The sequence below is a fragment of the Hypanus sabinus genome, chromosome 10 (assembly GCF_030144855.1).
Source record: "Hypanus sabinus isolate sHypSab1 chromosome 10, sHypSab1.hap1, whole genome shotgun sequence".
Classification (NCBI taxonomy): Eukaryota; Metazoa; Chordata; class Chondrichthyes; order Myliobatiformes; family Dasyatidae; genus Hypanus; species Hypanus sabinus.
Window position 1 is genome coordinate 87,706,758 of NC_082715.1, and position 17,768 is coordinate 87,724,525.

The window sequence follows — 17,768 nt, forward strand, 5'->3', positions numbered from 1 at the left end:
GAACTCAGCTGTTTAAGTGGCATCTTTGGAGTCAAAGAGATAGTTGATGTTTCAGATTGAGACAGTCTAACTCACTACTATCAATGGTGGTAGTAGAGGTCGATGCAGAAGGAGCATAGATAATACCAAAATAGAGGGCTACTTAGGAGGGAAGGGTTAAGTTGATCTTAGAGTAGGTTAAATGGTTGGCATAACATCATGGGTCGAAGGGCCTAAACTGTGATGTAGTGTTTTATCTTCTATGAGACCTTACTGTACATCAGTCCTGAAGCAGGATCTTGACCTTAAGCATTGACTATCCCTTCCCCCTTCTTCCTCCCTTCCCCCTTTACCCACTTTCTGCTCTCATTCTCCAGCTTCTTCCTTGCTCCCTTCTGTCCTCACAGTTACATGTGAAAAAAAAATGGACTCTCGGTTTTTTAAAATAATAAAATCAGATGAGAAAACTGATGTCTTTATTTCAATATTCAATTTGTTTGACCAAAGAATTGCTGGGAGAATTTCATACAAAAGCATACCACCGCAATTCCAAATATTTCATTAATTATTGAGGTTTAAATCAATCTATGAACTTAAAATTCAAAATACCTGCAAGTGAAGTAAATGAATATGCCCAGAAGTATCAATGTAAGGTTAAAGAAGTTTATTAATATTAAATGCTATTTAATTCAACTATATTTCAATAAATGCCAACTACAATTATTGAGGATTGGCAAGTCAAAATACTTAAAACCTTAAATTTTAAGCATTAAACCAGGATCTATTATCCTAAGAACTAACAACAACTTTAAAAAATTAAAATAATATAACTTTTAAGTTTTTCCTAGATATAGTTAAAGACAAAGAGTTTACTTTTTGCACCTGAAAATTGGCTACCACAAACAACTGTCTTTAGTAAAGTATCAATCCACCACTTGTCCCTAATCTAATAATAAATGGCTCCAGATTGATCTTGGTGAACTTATGCATCAGTTGAAAAATAAGCAAAACAATATATTTAAAATATTTTTGATTGGGAATTGGTGAAGTACAAGAAGAGTTGGATATTCTTATACACAAAGAAACATAGTTGTTCTTGTATACCCATCAATGAAAGCAAACATGCCAATATAAGTCAAATCTAACAGTTGTATTCTTTTAATCACATTTCCTATGTCCTTGTTATTTAAGGAAATGTTATATTTTACAGGGTGTTTAATCTCTGAAGCATCATGAAACCCATGCATAACACAAACTCTTTTTTAACAAGTTAACTTTTATACCTATCCACCACTACATGGAAGAAAATGGTATCATATTCTTCTAATTATTGAACATTTAAAAAATATGCTTATTTTGCTCATTGTACATCGCTGTGGTTAGCACTCTTGCCTCACAAATCCAAAGACCCAATCATGACCTTGGGTGATGACTATGTGGAAATTACACATTCTCCCTGTGACTGCATGGGTTTCCTTTGATGCTCCAGTTCCCACCTCCAAACATATCAAGGACACACAGGGATAATTTACAGTTGTAAACTACCTCTACTATATAAGATTGATAAGAGAATTAGGAGAGTTAATGCGATGTTAATGAGAGAGGTTACATTATTCCTGACCCCATTCATTGCCTTAGCGCTCATGTTGCTAGTCCGATGTGGTTAGTGCTAAAATACAACTTGTTTATGTTGGAGAATTCATGTCACTGTGTTTTCAGCGAAGCTGGTTAAATTTCCCATGTTCCAGACACCTGGATGTTTGCTTCTTATCAGCACAAGCTTGAGTATTTTGCAAGTTTTTGTCCAGGGAAAGGATTTGGAAAATATTCAATTAACAGCTAGCAGAGTCACTGCCTCACCATTCCAGACACCCAGGTGCAACTCTGACCTCAAGTGCTATCTGTGTGGAGTTTGCACATTCACCCTTTGACCACCTGGGTTTCCTTCAGTTGCTTCGGATTCCAACTATATCCTAAAGATTTGCAGCTTGCTAAGTAAATTAGCTACTGTAAATTGTTCTTTGTGTGTGGCCGTGCAGTAGAATCTGGGGGAGATGATGGGATTGTGGGAAGAATTTAAAAGTGTGATTAACGTAGGAATACTGTAAATGGGTGAATAACATTGGGATGGACTCAATGGGCCAAAAGGCCTGTTTCTGTACTATCTCTTTATATGAATCTACGTATATCTGTTGAAAATACAAATTATTTCAAAATTTTAAGAAGTTGCAGTGGCATTGTGAAAACAGCATCACTTCTCAAACAGCAAGGGGCCAAAGATCATTACAGGGCAGCTGAACACAGGAACCTTGGATATCACTCTGGGTGGCCCCTGTCGTATTGTCGTAGGGTTGAAACGATTGCCACAAAATAATCACAGTTATCTTCCTTTATTCTAAATTGGACACAATCAGTGGTGAGTTGTTTTTTTTAATATCCCTTGATTCCAGATCACTTCATTTTAACCAAGGTTCGGTGCTTTCACACTGAAAGTGATACGGCCTTGATGTCAGGGAAAGTTATTCAGACACTGCAGGCCATTTTCCATGTTTGGACCAAGGCCTCAATGAGTTCAGGAACAGAGTGATCTTGCCAAAGCTGAAACTGAGCATAAATGAGCTACTTAATGATGAACAAATGCCATTAAATAATACTGTAGCTGACACCTTCCATTACTTTGTTGAGGATAGAGAGTAGATTAATGGTGCAAATGCCAGGAAGGATTTTTCCTATCTTTTGTGTGCAAGATATATACCTGGACATTTTCCCAGCCTGAAAGATCTGTGCCAATACTACAGCTGTACTGTAATCTGCATCTGTTTGGCTGGAGCTGCTAGTGCTTCCGAAAACAACTTCAGAATATAGCTGGAAGGATTTCCATTGCACTCAGCTGTTTCTTGATATTTTGTAAAATTAATCAAGTTAACTGATCTTTCGTTTATTTACTGCTGAGGAGTTCAGAAGGAGGAAAATTTGGGTCAGCGACTCTATCCCTGACTGAAGCTAGTTGTGAATACTTTTTGCCTACAATCAGCAAAAAAATGAGCTGCCGCAGGAACTCAGCAGGTCTGGCAACATTTATGGAAGGTCCTATGTTCTTACCATGCACCCCGCTTTGCTAATCCTCCCACCTTCCCCCTCACCCGGCTTCACTTATCACCTTCCAGCTTGAACTCATTCTTCTCCTCCCATTTTCTTATTCTGGCTTCTTCCACATTCCTTTCCAGTCCTGATGAAAAGTCTAAACTCAAAATGTTGAATGTTTATTCCTCCGCATAGATGCTACCTGACCTAAATGCAGGAGATCCTGTGGATACTGGAAACACAGAGCAACACAGGCAAAATGCTGATCCTGATGAAGAGTGTCAGCCTGAATCGTCAACTGGTAATTCATTTCCCACAAACTCTGCCTGACCTGCTGATTTTCTCCAGCATTTTTGGTGTGTTTATCCATAGAAGGAAATGCTTAGTTTCAGGTTGTGACCTGTCATCTGTCTCCATTCACAACATCAAGACTGTTGCTACTATCTGTCACATTATATTAAATTTTACAACAAGCTTTCCACAAACTACTACTAGGTTCAATCGGTTCAAAAGGTACATTTAATGTCAGAGAAATATACACAATATACATCCTGAAATTGTTTTTCTTTGCAAACATCCATGAAAACAAAGGAGTGCCCCAAGGAATGAATGACAGTTAAACGTTCGAACTCCAAAACAATCCCTGCAGCTCCCCTCTCCCACGCACACAAGCAGCGTCAAGTCAATGACCTCTCCCTCCACCAGCAAAAAAGCATCGGCGTCCTCCACCGAGCACTCAAGCATGCAGCAGAGTACCAATAAAGACACAGACTTGCAATACCCCAAAGACTACTTGTTCACCCAGTAATTTGACATACCACAGGCTCACTCTCTCACTCCCTAATAAAGGAAAAAGGGGTGTCCCCGTTTCACAGTGTGAGGGGAGACATAACAAGCAACTTGCTGATTTACGATGTTAAAAGTCTGTTGAGTCGCTTCATCTGAGCTCTGCACCCAGAGAGTCAACCCCAGGGGTCAGGTCTCTGGACGCCCAGTCCACGGCAGCTAACCCGCTACTCCCAATGTTCCGTGTTCTCCCGCAATGCCTCAATCAGGGGACCGACCTTCAGTCAACCTGTCTCCAGAGCCACAGAAATCCCGCACCCTGAAGATGCACCGGGCTGCATGTTTGGCCAAGCTAATGGTGGCCAGTCATGAGGCCCTGATAGCGGGTCCCATTCCTACAAAGAACTGAAGTCAGTGTATAACTCCGGGTCAGGGTCTTCAAAAGAACCTTGAAAAGGAAACAAAAAGAGATATCAAAATAGAAATAGAGCTGTTTCTGAAGATGCAAGCAAAGGTGTTATCAAATTGGTGCCATCTTGACTTGATTCTGCCCTCCAAGCACAACCAACTTCACATATGTTGTGCATCCATGCTTCCTTCAGCTTTTACCTTCAACCAAACTTCATGGGAATGTTAAGGCTTCACAGCTGAAGATCTCATAGGTATCAGCACTTATTCAGAAGTGAACCAAGGTCAATATCTAAGTCCAGTTTTGCCTGTTCTAAATATATCCATTAATATGTATAATGATCAAAATTGGCAAATGCAGCTTGTTATCCAATTTCCATTTTAAACTAACTCTGATTCTTCCAGTGTTTGAAGCATTTTGAATTCCAACTCTCTTGATGGAAAGACCTCAGTCAGTCCAAGTTGGCAGTAACATCTCAAAGTCCATCATGCTGAGCACGGGTGCTCTGAAGGGCTGTGTGCTCAGCCTACTGTTGTTCACACTGCTGGCTCATGACTGCACTGTCATATCCAGCTCAAACTGCCTCATGTTCACTGATAATACAACGATGCATGCAACAATGATGACTTGGCAAATGGAGAGGAGAGGAGGAAGAGAGGCTTGTCAAATGATGTGAGAACAGCAACATGAGTTTCAATGTGGACAAGACAAAAGAGATGATAGTTGACTTCAGGAAGGTACAGGTCACTCACTTTCTATTGCATGTTAATGGCTCTGCTGTGAAGAAAGTGAGTAGCACAAAGTACCTTGGTGAGCATATGACGGACTTGGACCCACAACATCTTCTCATTAGTCAAGAAGGCACAGCAGTGTCTACACTTTCCGAAAAGGCTGAGGCATGCAAGACTCTCTACCTCCATTCTAACAACTTTCTGCAGGAGCACCATCGTCTGGCTCCATCATTGTGTGATACTGTAGTTGCAAGGCATCAGACAGCAAGACTCTGCACAGGATAGCAAAAATTACGAAAAGGATTACCGGTGTCTCCTCCCCACTATTTATGACATTTATCCTGAGTGTTGTATATGAAATAACTGAAGCATTATTGAGGATACCTACCACCCATACCACAATATTTTTAACCCATTACCACCAGGAAGCAGATAATGGAGCATTAGGTCTAGGACAGGTCCGAGACACTCTCACCAAAGGAAACATCCTCCTCACATCCATTCTGTCGAGGCCTTTCACCATTTGATAGGTTTCAATGTGGTCACCCTTCATTCTTCTGAATTCCAGTGTATACAGGCCTAGAGCCATCAAATGATCTTCATATGACGAGCCGTTTAATCCCGAAATCATTCTCATGGACCTCCTGTGAAGCCTCTCCAGTTTCAGCACATTCTTTCTATGATAAGGGGCCCATAATTGCTCACAACACGCTTAGGGAGGCCTCACCAGTGCTTTATAAAGTCTCAACATTACATTTTTGCTTTTATATTTTAGTCCTCTTGAAACAAATGCTAACATTGCATTTGCATTTATCACGACAGATTCAATCTGCAAATAAACCTTGCAGAAGGACTCCCAAATCCCTTTGTGCCTAGGATTTTTGTATTTTCTGTCAATTTAGAAAACAGTCAACCCTTTCATTTCTTCTACCAAAATGCATGACCATACACTTTCTGACATTGTATTCCAACTACCACTTCTGTGCCCATTTTCCTAATCTGTCTAAATCCTTCTGTATCCTCTCAACTTCTATGGAACTACCTACCCTCCACTTAGCTTTGTATCATCTGCAAAGCCATCACTTCCATCATTCAAATCATTGACAAAAAATGTAAAAATAATCGGTCCCAACACAGATCTCTGCGGAACACCAAAAGTCATCTGCAGCCAACCAGAAAAGGCTCCCTTTATTCCCACTCTTTATCTCATGCCAGTCAGCCACTGCTTTATCCATGCCAGATTCTTTCCTGTAATATCTCTAATTTGTTTAGCAGATCAGGTGTGGGACCTTGCTCAATGCCAACCATTCTAGTTAGCCCCCAACACCACCCCATTATCTATTACTTCCATCACTCTACTGCACATTAAACCACTTCTTATAAAGCTATTTACATTGTAAGTATAGCACATGCTGGTATTTATGGATTTATGCATATTTTATCCCTAATCTGTATTTTATCCTCTAACTTAATTTTTACAATTCCTTATTCATATAGTTGTTGAATACTGTTTTCATTGTAACCAACACACCACTGCAAATCCCTATTTCATGTAAATATATATGGTAAATAATATTAATCCTTGACCTTTGATCCAAATTGCCTCAGTTAAGGTGATGATTACAAATCAGAAATAGGCACAGGAGACCCTGAGGAGCTATGTCCTGTGGAACAACATTTCAAGTACTCATGGGTCCATTGCTTAAGGAGGAAACATCAGAGGCAATGATACATTAAAAAATTAAAAAAGGAATTGATGGACAAATAAAAGTAGAGGAAGATGTGCCCCGAAAGGATTTACTGTCTATATTCAGCAAAAACAGACATACTTTTGAAAGAAAAGGCAACAAAATAAAATTAAGCTAAAATCCACCTGGAATAGTGGCTATTTGCTAGCTGATTCACAAAAAGGTTCATCCTCAAATCATGCATGTAAATTCAAGCCTTTTTAGCAGCAAATACAAATTCAAACATTCAATTATTTAAATTCTTACTGAGTACTGGAAGAAAGGGATGAATTTAAATCTCTATTTTGTCCGAGTAACCTCAAGGTGCCTCAAAGCATTCAAGCCAATTAAAGTAAATTTGAAGCATAGTCACTTTTGTGATACAGGAAATACAGTACCTAATTTATGTGCAACAAGATGCTATTAATAACACAGAAGTAACACAAAAGTGCTGGAAGAACTCTACTGATTATGGAGGTAAATTGACGGTTGATGTTTCAGATCAAGCCCCTTCATCTGGACGGGAAAGAAAGAGGGGTGAGTATAAAAAGTTTGAGGGAAAGGGATGGGGTAAGAGATTGCGAGTGATCCATGTTATGTGGTTGTGATCGGGAAAGAGGTGAGTGGGATTGATGTTAGAGACTGGGTGGTGATAGATGGAAGTGACAGAAGGCTGAAGATGATAAAATCTGGTTGGACAGGATGGTGTATCATGAGGCAAAAGGAAGGGAGGTGGGAAGGGGCTCAAGCCAGAAGAGTGTGCAAGTGATATGCCGATGAACAGGGAGAGGGAGAGTTGGGTGGGAAGAACATGGGGTGATGGGATCTAGTTGAATCAGATGGAGAAATAAAAAAGAAAAAGTAGAGGAACTAACAACATCCACTATCCAAACATTATCTATCCTTTTAGTTATGCCGTCAAAGTATTCCAAAAGATTCATCAAGCATGATTTTTCATGTACAAAGCTATGCTGTCTTCTTCTAATCAGACTCTGTCTATTCAAATGTTGGTGAATTCTGTCCCTGAGAATTCCCTCTTGTATTTCCCCCACTACTGTTGTCAGGCTGACTCACTCGTAGATCCATGGATTGTCCTTGCTACCCTCTTAAACAATGAAACAGTGTTAGCCATCTTCCATTCTTTGGGAATGTTACTAATAGCTAATGAAGAAGCAAATATCTCTGCAAGGGCCTCTGCAGTTTCTTACCTAGCTCCCACAAGTTGCAAGGATGCATTCCAATAGGCTTGGGGATTTATGCACCTTAATGTTCTGTAAATCTGCAAATACCTCCTCCCTGTTGAAATGAATGCCCTCCAAAATATTTCTACTTGATTCTGATTATGTCTTGAGCAACCATAGATTTCCTTTCAGTAAACACTGAAGAGAAGTATTTGTTTAAAACCCATCCCCATCTCATGCAGCTCAAATCATAGGTGACCTTGCAGATCTCTAAGTGGACCTATATTCTCCTTACCCATCATTTTACTCTTCATATAGCTACAGAACTTCTTGGACTTACCCTAATCCTGCCTGCCAGGTCCATCTCAGGTCCAGGTCCATCTCTGTTTGTCCTTCTGATTTTCTTCTCAAGAGTTTTTTATAATCATCATGGAATTCATATGTTCCTGACTGCCTAATCCCAATGTCTGCTTCCTTCTTCTTCCTGACGAGAGTGTCAATATCTGTCATTAGCCAATGTTCCCTAAACCCATCAGGTTTACCCTTACCATAACAGGAACATGCTGCTAGACTCTTGTTGTCACATTCTTAACAGACACCAAATTATTAATCATTCCTTACCCTTCAATCATCTCAGCCAATTAAACTCTGCTAGATATTATCTCAAATTCCCCAAATATTAGCCCTGCTCCAGTATAGGACCTTTTGGATTAGGGTCTAAATTCCTATTTAAGTTGTTACTTTTCTAGTAGTTTAACTTCCTTTATGCTTGTTTGTATAATCACCTGTTTGCCATAAATGATAACTATATTTTCAGTCATTTGTAGCTTAGCTATTTCCATAATTCTGTAGTTTCTTTGTCTGTCTGTAAGCCTGAGTGCAAATCCTTGTTGTTTCAGACTGTTTTAGCAAAGGAAGCTCCCTTACCTAATCAGCTTCAACTAATTTGCAGTATAAAGAAAGAGAACACAAGGTCTTCAGTCTATTTTTTATTTTATTTGCTTCTCCCCTTTTTTTTTTCTTGACTTTTCTCTTTACTTCTTGCTGTTGTGTTACTTGCCTTGCTGATACAGGCTGACTCTCTGAGCTGTACTGTGATGAACATCTAATAAAATAGCTGTAACCATACAATTTGCACTTCACTCTTGACTTCCAAAGAACCAGCTGAACAACATCATCTCCAGATCTGCCACACTAACCTGTGACACAACTTCAACCCACTGATAAATGCGTCCATTTGTGAGTTGCTGCAGGATCACAATCTGGAGAGATCATCTTGTGGATCTTTGGAGGATTGCAGCCTTGGGAGATCCATCAGGAGATCACCACAGTAGATCACTGCAGGTTCAGAATCTGGAGAGGCCATTCAATGGATGCCTGCAATATCATTCCTGGAGAGATCTTTTCACTGCACAAACCATCACAGTGTTGGAAATTTGCCTACTGTCTGCCAGGATCAGGGCAACAGGGCTCCTTGAGCTTCCATGTATTGTTCATGAGCAACTGTGAGGAGATTCCATGAAGTAGATGAGCATGATTAACACATCATTGCTAGTGGGGGTTTGAGAAACTGGCTGCTGTGTTTCAGTTGCATTAAAACAGGAAGTGTACTTAAAAAGAATTTGACACCAAAGGTTACACAAGAGGCACAGCAGAAATGAAAGTTCTTTTTCAATTTCAAGATACATACTTGTAGATCACAAGTACTCAAATACACAAAATAATCACAGATACTTCAGCAATCTCTGTGAAGGGTTAATGAAATTCATTGGCACAATTGAGTGTTTGAAGAATATTGTGATTGATTGGCCATTGTGTTCTCATTGAACATCTAGCTGTTGATAAGACAAGAAATAATTGTTGAAATCCCCTTTTTATTGTTTCTTCATCACTGGGATTACTCGAGGCAAAGCTCTACCAACAGAAATTGATTTTGAGAGCAGTGTTATTAAAGGACAACTACAAGCAATCTGCCAAAATGGGCTGTCAAGAATTGGCTCCAACAATTCACTGCTTCTCCTGATAATGAGGACTAACAAACCAGAATGAGTAATTAATTCTTCAGCAAAATCCATCCCAGAGTCCAGAAAGTGGCAAATTAAGGGAAAAGATACTTCAAGTAGAAAACTGCTGATGTAGGAATACATAAAAAGTCACAAAAAATTCAAGTTCAAGTGAATCAGTAAGTTGTTTAATTATTGTCACATGCACCAAGTGAAAAACTTCCCTACTGATCAGAACATTACAACAATGCATTGAGAAAGTACAAGGTAAATCAATAACAGAGTGCAGTTACAGAGCAAGTGTAGCACAGGTAGGCAATAAGGTGCAAGTTCAGCCTGAGGTACACTGTGAACTCAAGGGATCATCTTATAGTACTAGGGAATAATTCAATAGCCTCATAACAGTCAGACAGAAGTCACCCTCAAGCCTGGTGTTGCATGCTTTCAGGCTTTTGCATCTTCTGCCTGGTGGAAGGGGGAGAAGAGAGAAAATCCAGAGTGGGTGGGGTCTTTGATTGTGTTGGCTGATCGGTGTGTGAAGTGAGGAGTGCAGAGACTGCTACACACAACTTCCTGCTGGTTTTGAAAAGTCACCTGAATGGACTGTAAAAGCATTCCCATCACTCCACTCGCTGTGAGTTGTGAAGATAGTTCCACTATCTGGCAGCTGGATCTCAATCTCAACAATGCTAAGAAACATACCAAATGCTGGAGGAACTCAGCAAGTCCAAAGCACCTATGCAGGGAACTGGACAGTCAACATTTCAGATAGAGACCCTGGCCTGGTAAGAAAGAGCCAGTATGAAAATATGGAGGGGAAGTTCCAGTCGCTTCAGATTTGCAACAACATCTCCCCTACAATCTTCTTTTGCAGAGGTGCACACAAGATTGTGAGCTTAGCCCCGGTTTTACTTGTTTCACACTTATAACTGTGTGGCTAAGCACTGCAGCAATGCCATGTTCAAGTTTGCTGACAACACCATTGTCATAGGCCAAATCAAAATCAACATATAGGAGTGAGATTAAAAATTTGGCAGACTGATGCCATAAAACCAACCTCTCACTCAATGTCAGCAAGACCAAGGAGCTAATAATTGACCAGGATAAAGAAGCTAGGGATCTATGAGCCAGTCCGCATCAGAGGATCTGAGGTGGAAAGGATCAGCAGATTTAAATTCCTCAATGTTATCATATCAAAGGCCCTGTCCTGGGCCCAGAGCTTAAGTCCAAGGATGAGGGAAGTGTGGCAGCACCTCTACTTCCCTAGAAGCTTGCAAAGGTTTGGCATGTCATCTAAAACGTTGGCAAACTTCTATAGATATGTAGTCAAGAGAATATTATCTGGCTATATTTCAGCCTGGTATGGAATCACTCATGCCCTTGAATGAAAATTTCTGCAAAAAGTAGTGCATATGGTCCATCACAGATAAAGTCCTCCCTACCACTGAGCACATCTACATGAAATGCTGTCACAGGAAATTAGCATCCATCTTCAGGGACCCCCTCTACACAAGTCATGCTCTCTTCTCACTGTTGCTATCAGGAAAAAGGTACAGGATCCTAAAAAATCACACCATCACATTCAGGAACAGTTATCACCCCTCAACAATCAAACTGGTGAACCAAGGGGGATAACTTCACTCAACTTCACTTGCCCCATCATCGAAATGTTCCCACAACATATGGACTCACTTTTAAGGATTCTTCATCTCACAAACTCAATATTTATTTATTTATCTATTTATTATTAAGATTATTTCTTTGTTTTTGTATTTGTTCAGTTTGTTGTCTTTTGCACACTCATTGGCACATCAGTTGGCACAGTCTTTCATTGATTCTATGATGGTCATTATTATATCAAGAATTTATCATGTACACCCACAAGAAAATGAATTTTAAGGTTGTATATGGTGACATGTTATTATCATTATTGATACAGTGTGGAACAGGCCCTTCTGGCCCTTCGCAACCATTTACAATGATGAATTAACCTATCAACCAGTACATCTTTGAACCCTGGGAGAAACCCAGAGCATCCAGAGGAAACCCACATGGTCACAGAGACAACATGCAAACTCCTTACAGGCAGTGATGGGATTTGAGCCTGGGTTGTCTGTACTGCAAAGCACTGTGCTAACCACTACACTACCCTGCTGCCCACATACACGTACTTTGAATTTTGAACATTAATATATGGACCCAGGTGAGGGTGCTGTTAGTGGAGATTGTTAGGGAGAGGGGAGAGTGGAAATGATGTTAGAAGATGGCATATATAGGTGGAAGTGAGAAAGGGCTGAATATAATGGACTCTGATTGAAAAGCAGATGGACCATGGAATAAAGAGAAGGGATGGGTATGGAGGAAAGCAGTGGGTGATGGGGAGAGTGACAGAGTGGGAGAGTGCTGATAGTTTGGAGATTGAATTATGAAGTGCTGTTCCTCTTATTTGCATCTAGCCTTGACTTGGCAGTGGAGGGGGAAGCAAACAGAAATGTCGGTGTGGAAATGGGAAATAGAATTAAAATACCTGACTGCTGGGAAATCCAGGCTGCCAAGGCAGATGGAGCAAAGATGCTTGCGAAAGCAGTCACCTGATCTGTATCTCATCTCATCGGTGCTGAGAAGGCAACAATGGAAGCACTGGATTCAATAAATAACAATGAGGGATTCACATGTCACTGCCTAACTTGGATGAGCTGTTTAGAATCTTGGATAGTGCGTGAGGATTGAGGAGTGAGGAATAAATCACAAAATCTTAAAGCTGTTCATAGAGTTGAATGATTTCCCCTGAGTGAGCATACAGAATTCCATAAAACTGGATGTAAAAAGAAATGGCAGAATAGTAATTCTTTGGCTATATCATTGCTCAATGTTATACAGGCCTTAGCATATTTATGATCACCTCAGTGATTAAATGGAATACTTTACATTTATATATCTGAAAAGTCAGAGACAGATAACTTGTTTAAGATCTACACTATTATGAATAGTGTTGATAAAGTGGAAACAAATCTGTTTCTATTTTATGGAAAGTTCTAAACCGTGAATTCACAATGAAAAGATAGTCCTGAATAAATTTCAGGAGTTCAGAAGAAGCATCCATATGTAGAGAGAAGTGAAAGCAAAGGCTCACAATTACATGGAACTGCTGTGTTAAATAGCACAGATACATTTAGCAAGAAGTCAGATAGTGCTCGAAGGAGGTAGGGACAGAAGACAAGGGTCATGTGGAGATCATTGGACTGAATGTCCTGTTTCAGTGCTGTACAGTTGATATATGTAGCTACAAAGACTGGAGGAATTTCTGCTTCACACTGTGCTGATCAAAATGAATTATGTATCAGAATCAGAATCTGGTTTATTATCACCGGCATGTGTCGTGAAATTTGTTAACTTAGCAGCAGCAGTTCAATGCAATATGTAATATATAAGAAGAAAAAGAATAATAAAATGATAATACTAGATAAATAAATCATTTACAGTATATGTACTGTATATTGAATAGATTAAAAATTGTGCACAAAACAATATAATAATATATTAAAAGTGAGGAAATAATATATATAAAAAAGTGAGGTCGTGTTCATGGGTTCAATGCCTATCTAGGAATTGGATGGCAGAGGGGAAGGAGCTGTTCCTGAATTGTGAGTGTGTGCTTTCAGGATTCTGTATCTCCTAACTGATAGTAAAAATGAGAAAAGTAGTAGCCCCTTCATACCAGACAGTGATGCAGCCTGTGAGGATGCTCTCCACTGTACATCTATAGACGTTTTTGAGTGTTTTTGTTGACATAGCAAATCTTTTCAAACTCCTAATGAAGTATAGCCACTGACTTGCCTTCTTTATAATTACATTGATATGTTGGGATGAGCTTAGGTCCTCAGAGATTTTGACACCCAGGAACTTGAAACTGCTCCCTCTCTCCATCTCTGATCCCTCTATGAGGATTGGTATGTGTTTTCTCATCTTACCCTCCCTGAAGTCCACAATCAGCTCTTTCGTCTTACTGACGTTGAGTGCCAGGTTGTTGCTGTGACACCACTCCACTATGATGGCATATCTTGCTCCTGTACACCCTCTCATCTCCATCTGAAAGAGAGGATTTAATTACAGAGGGAGGTACAGAGTCCCAGGTTCTGTAACTTCTCAATCAGGATTACGGAAATGATGATATTAAATGCTGAGCCATAATCAATGAACAGCATCCTGACATAGGTGTTTGTGTTGTCCAGGTGGTCTAAGGCCATGAGAAGAGACATTGAGATTGCATCTGCCATTGACCTATTGTGACAATAGGCAAATTGCAATAGGTCCAGGTCCTTGCTGAGGCAGGAGTTCAGTCTAGTCATGACCAACCTCTCAAAGCATTTCATCACTGCAGATGTGAGTACTACCGGGCCAGTCATTAAGGCAGTTCACATTATTCTTCTTAGGCACTGGTGTAACTGTTGCCTTTTTGAAGCACGTGGGAACTTCCACCTGTAGCAGGGAGAGTTGAAAATGTTCTTGAATACTCCCACCAGTTGGCTGGCACAATTTCTCAGCGCCTTACCAGATACCTCATCAGGATTTTCAGCCTTGCAAAAGTTCACCCTCTTTAAAGACAGCTTAACATCAGCCTCTGAGATAGAGATCACAGAGTCATCAGGTGTAGCAAGGATCTTTACAGCTGTAGTTATATTCTCCCTTTCAAAGCGGGCATAGAAGGCATTGAGTTCATCTGGTAGTGAAGCATCACTACCATTCAATCTATTGGAATTTTGCTTTGTAAGAAGTAATGTCTTGCAAAATCTGCCAGAGTTGTACATCCGATGTCACCTCCAACTTCTTTTGAAAGTGTTTCTTTGCCCTTGAAGTAGTCCTCCACAAATCATACTTGGTTTTCTGGTACAGAGCTTGCTGGCAAGACTTGATTGCCACAGATCTAGCCTTCAGCAGACAATATACCTCCTGGTTCATCCACGTCTTTTGGTTTGGGAATGTGAACTAAGTCTCTATAGGCACACACACATCCACACAGGTTTTAATGAAGTCAGTAACAACTGCAGCATACTCATCCAGATTCAAAGATGAATCCCTGAATACAGTCCAGTCCACCGATTCAAAGCAGTCCTGTAGGTGCTCCTGTGCTTCCCTTGTCCAAACCTTCTTGGTCCTCACTGCTGGTGCTGCAGTCTTCAGTCTCTGCTATACTCAGGGAGCAGAAGTACAGCCAGGTGATCAGACTTCCCAAAGTGAGGGCGTGGAATAGCTGCGTAGGCATTCTAAATGGTGGTGTTGCAAGTGACCTATTGATGGAAATTGCTTAGTGAGTTGAAAAAATGTGGCGTGTTCTCATTTAAACATAATGTTACTGAGGAGGTTTGACGTAGTAACAGAGAGGGATTGTTTCCTCTCTGTGGAGTGCTCAGAATTCAGGAGTATAGTTTCAGGACAAGGGGCCAACTGCATAAAGCTGAAATGATGAAAAAAATTCTTTATAAAAGCTTGTAAACCTTTGGAATTCTTTTATCAGATGACCATGGATGGTCAGACAATGAGTAGCTTCAAGGACAAGATCAATAGAGTCAGAAAATATATGGAGTAGATGGCAAAGTTGGCAAGATACAAGGTCCACTGATGCTTTATTGAAATGTACAATGGGATTGAAAGTCTCACTGCCTACTCTTGTTGCTTCTGTTTTCAATAAGTACTCAATAATTTGCCCCAACCTCTACTGTGCATTATTTGTTCAATTATTATCTTCAGCCATAGCCAACAATGAAGAGTTTGATTCCAACATCAGAGGAAGTTCTGTCAAAGATGACCTGAACAATCATGTGAAAGAACTCAAATATTCAAAATGTGAGCATCAATGACAGAAGCCGTGTGCATAGCCCACTGATTTTTAATTGCTTGATACTAATGATTATAAGGCTAAGCACAGCAGCAATAACATATTTAAGTTTACTGATGACTGCTGACATTGGATGAATCAAAGTGGTGACAAATCAGCAAATAGGAGGGAGACTGAAGATCAGACTAAATAGTGCTACAGTAATAACCCCCCACTCAATGTCAGGTAGAAAAATAGCTGGTTATTGACTACAGGAGGAGGAAACCTGAGATCCATGAGGCAGCCCTCATTGATGATCAGAGGTGGAGAGGATCAGCAACTTTAAACTCCTTGATGATATCATTTTAGAGGATCTGGCTTGGACCCAGCATGTAAGTGCCATTACAAAGAAAGCACAGAGTGACATCTACTCTCTTAGAAGTTTGCAAAGATTTGTCATGTCAAAACTTTGACAAAGTTTTACAGCTATGTAGTGGAGAGTGTATTGACTGGCTGCATCACCTTCTGTGTGGTCACACCAATTCCCTCGAATGGAAAAACCTACAGAAAATAATAAATTCAGCCCAGTCCATTACTGGTAAAGCCCTCCCCACCATGGAACACATCTACATGGAGTGCTGTCACAGGAAAGGAGCATCTATCATCACAGATCCTCACCATCCAGACCATGCTCCCTTCTCACTGCTGCCATCAGGAAGAATGTACAAGAGCCTCAGGACCAACACCACCAAGTTCAGGAACAGTTATTACTCCTCAACCATCAGGCTCTTGAATTAGTGAATTACTTCACTCATCCCACACTGAAATATTCCCACAACCTATAAATTCACTTTCAAGGATTCTTCATCTTATGTTCTCAATATTTATTGCTTGTTTATAATAATTATTATTAGTAGTGGTAGTAGTAGTATTTTTCTTTGTATTTACTGTGAATGCCCTAAAGAACATGAATCTCAGGATTGAATATGGTGAGATGCAAGTACATTGATGATAAATTTACTTCGAACTTTGATTTAAAAAAAAGCACAGTGCACGTCGCTTATCTTTCATTTCCTATAACATGGATTCATTCATTGTCTTTTCAATATCCCAAAAATGAAAGACAATCTCCTTCAGAATTCTGAGACTTTGCAGAATGTAGTGCATGGAACCAGAGTTACAGTGTCAAAATAAGGGCCGGCCACCAGTGGCAGAGATAAAGGAAATCTTTTACCCAGAATATATTCTTGGAATTCTCAACCCAACAGAGATCAATACCTTGATCTTAAAACCCTTTGTTGCATTGTCCCACCCAATCACTGCATTTTCTTCAGCCCTACAATCTTCTCCAATTTGGACCTCTTGTGCATCCCCTTGTTTATGGTGAGCATACCTTTAGCTGCCCATTGATGAGTTCTGGAATCCCAAAGCAAAATATTCCTGCAGCCTTTTCTTTCAAACGTTCCTAAAATTTATTTTGTTTAAAACCTGTTGTTTCATTATCTGAATATTTTTTGTATTATCTCAGTTTGATCAATACTTTTTATCTGAACCGAGATGGACTGCGCACACAGTCCAGCCCTGTTATAAAAAACAGCCTCCCTTCCACGGACTGTTTATACTTCCCACTACCTCAGGAAAGCAACCAGCATAATGAACTGTCCCTTTCGCCCTGGTCATTATCTCTTCTCACAGCTTCCATCAGGCTGAAGACAAAAAAATTTGAGAATACATCACACCATGCTCAAGCACGGCTTTTAACCCAAAGTAACAAGGCTCTTAAACAGACTTCTTGTACTTTAAACCTCTCTCATCATGACATTTGCACCTGATTGTCTACCTGTACTGTGCTTTCTTTGCAACTGAATACTATATTCTGCATGCTATGATTGCTTTTCTTCGATGTACATACATATGTAGAGAATGATCTGTGTGGATGGAATGTAAACTAAAGCTATTCAAATGAGAATTTATTATCACTATCTTATATAATATGAAATTTGCTTTGTCTTTCACTATCTCAACAAATGTGCCAATAATAAGGCAGTTACCA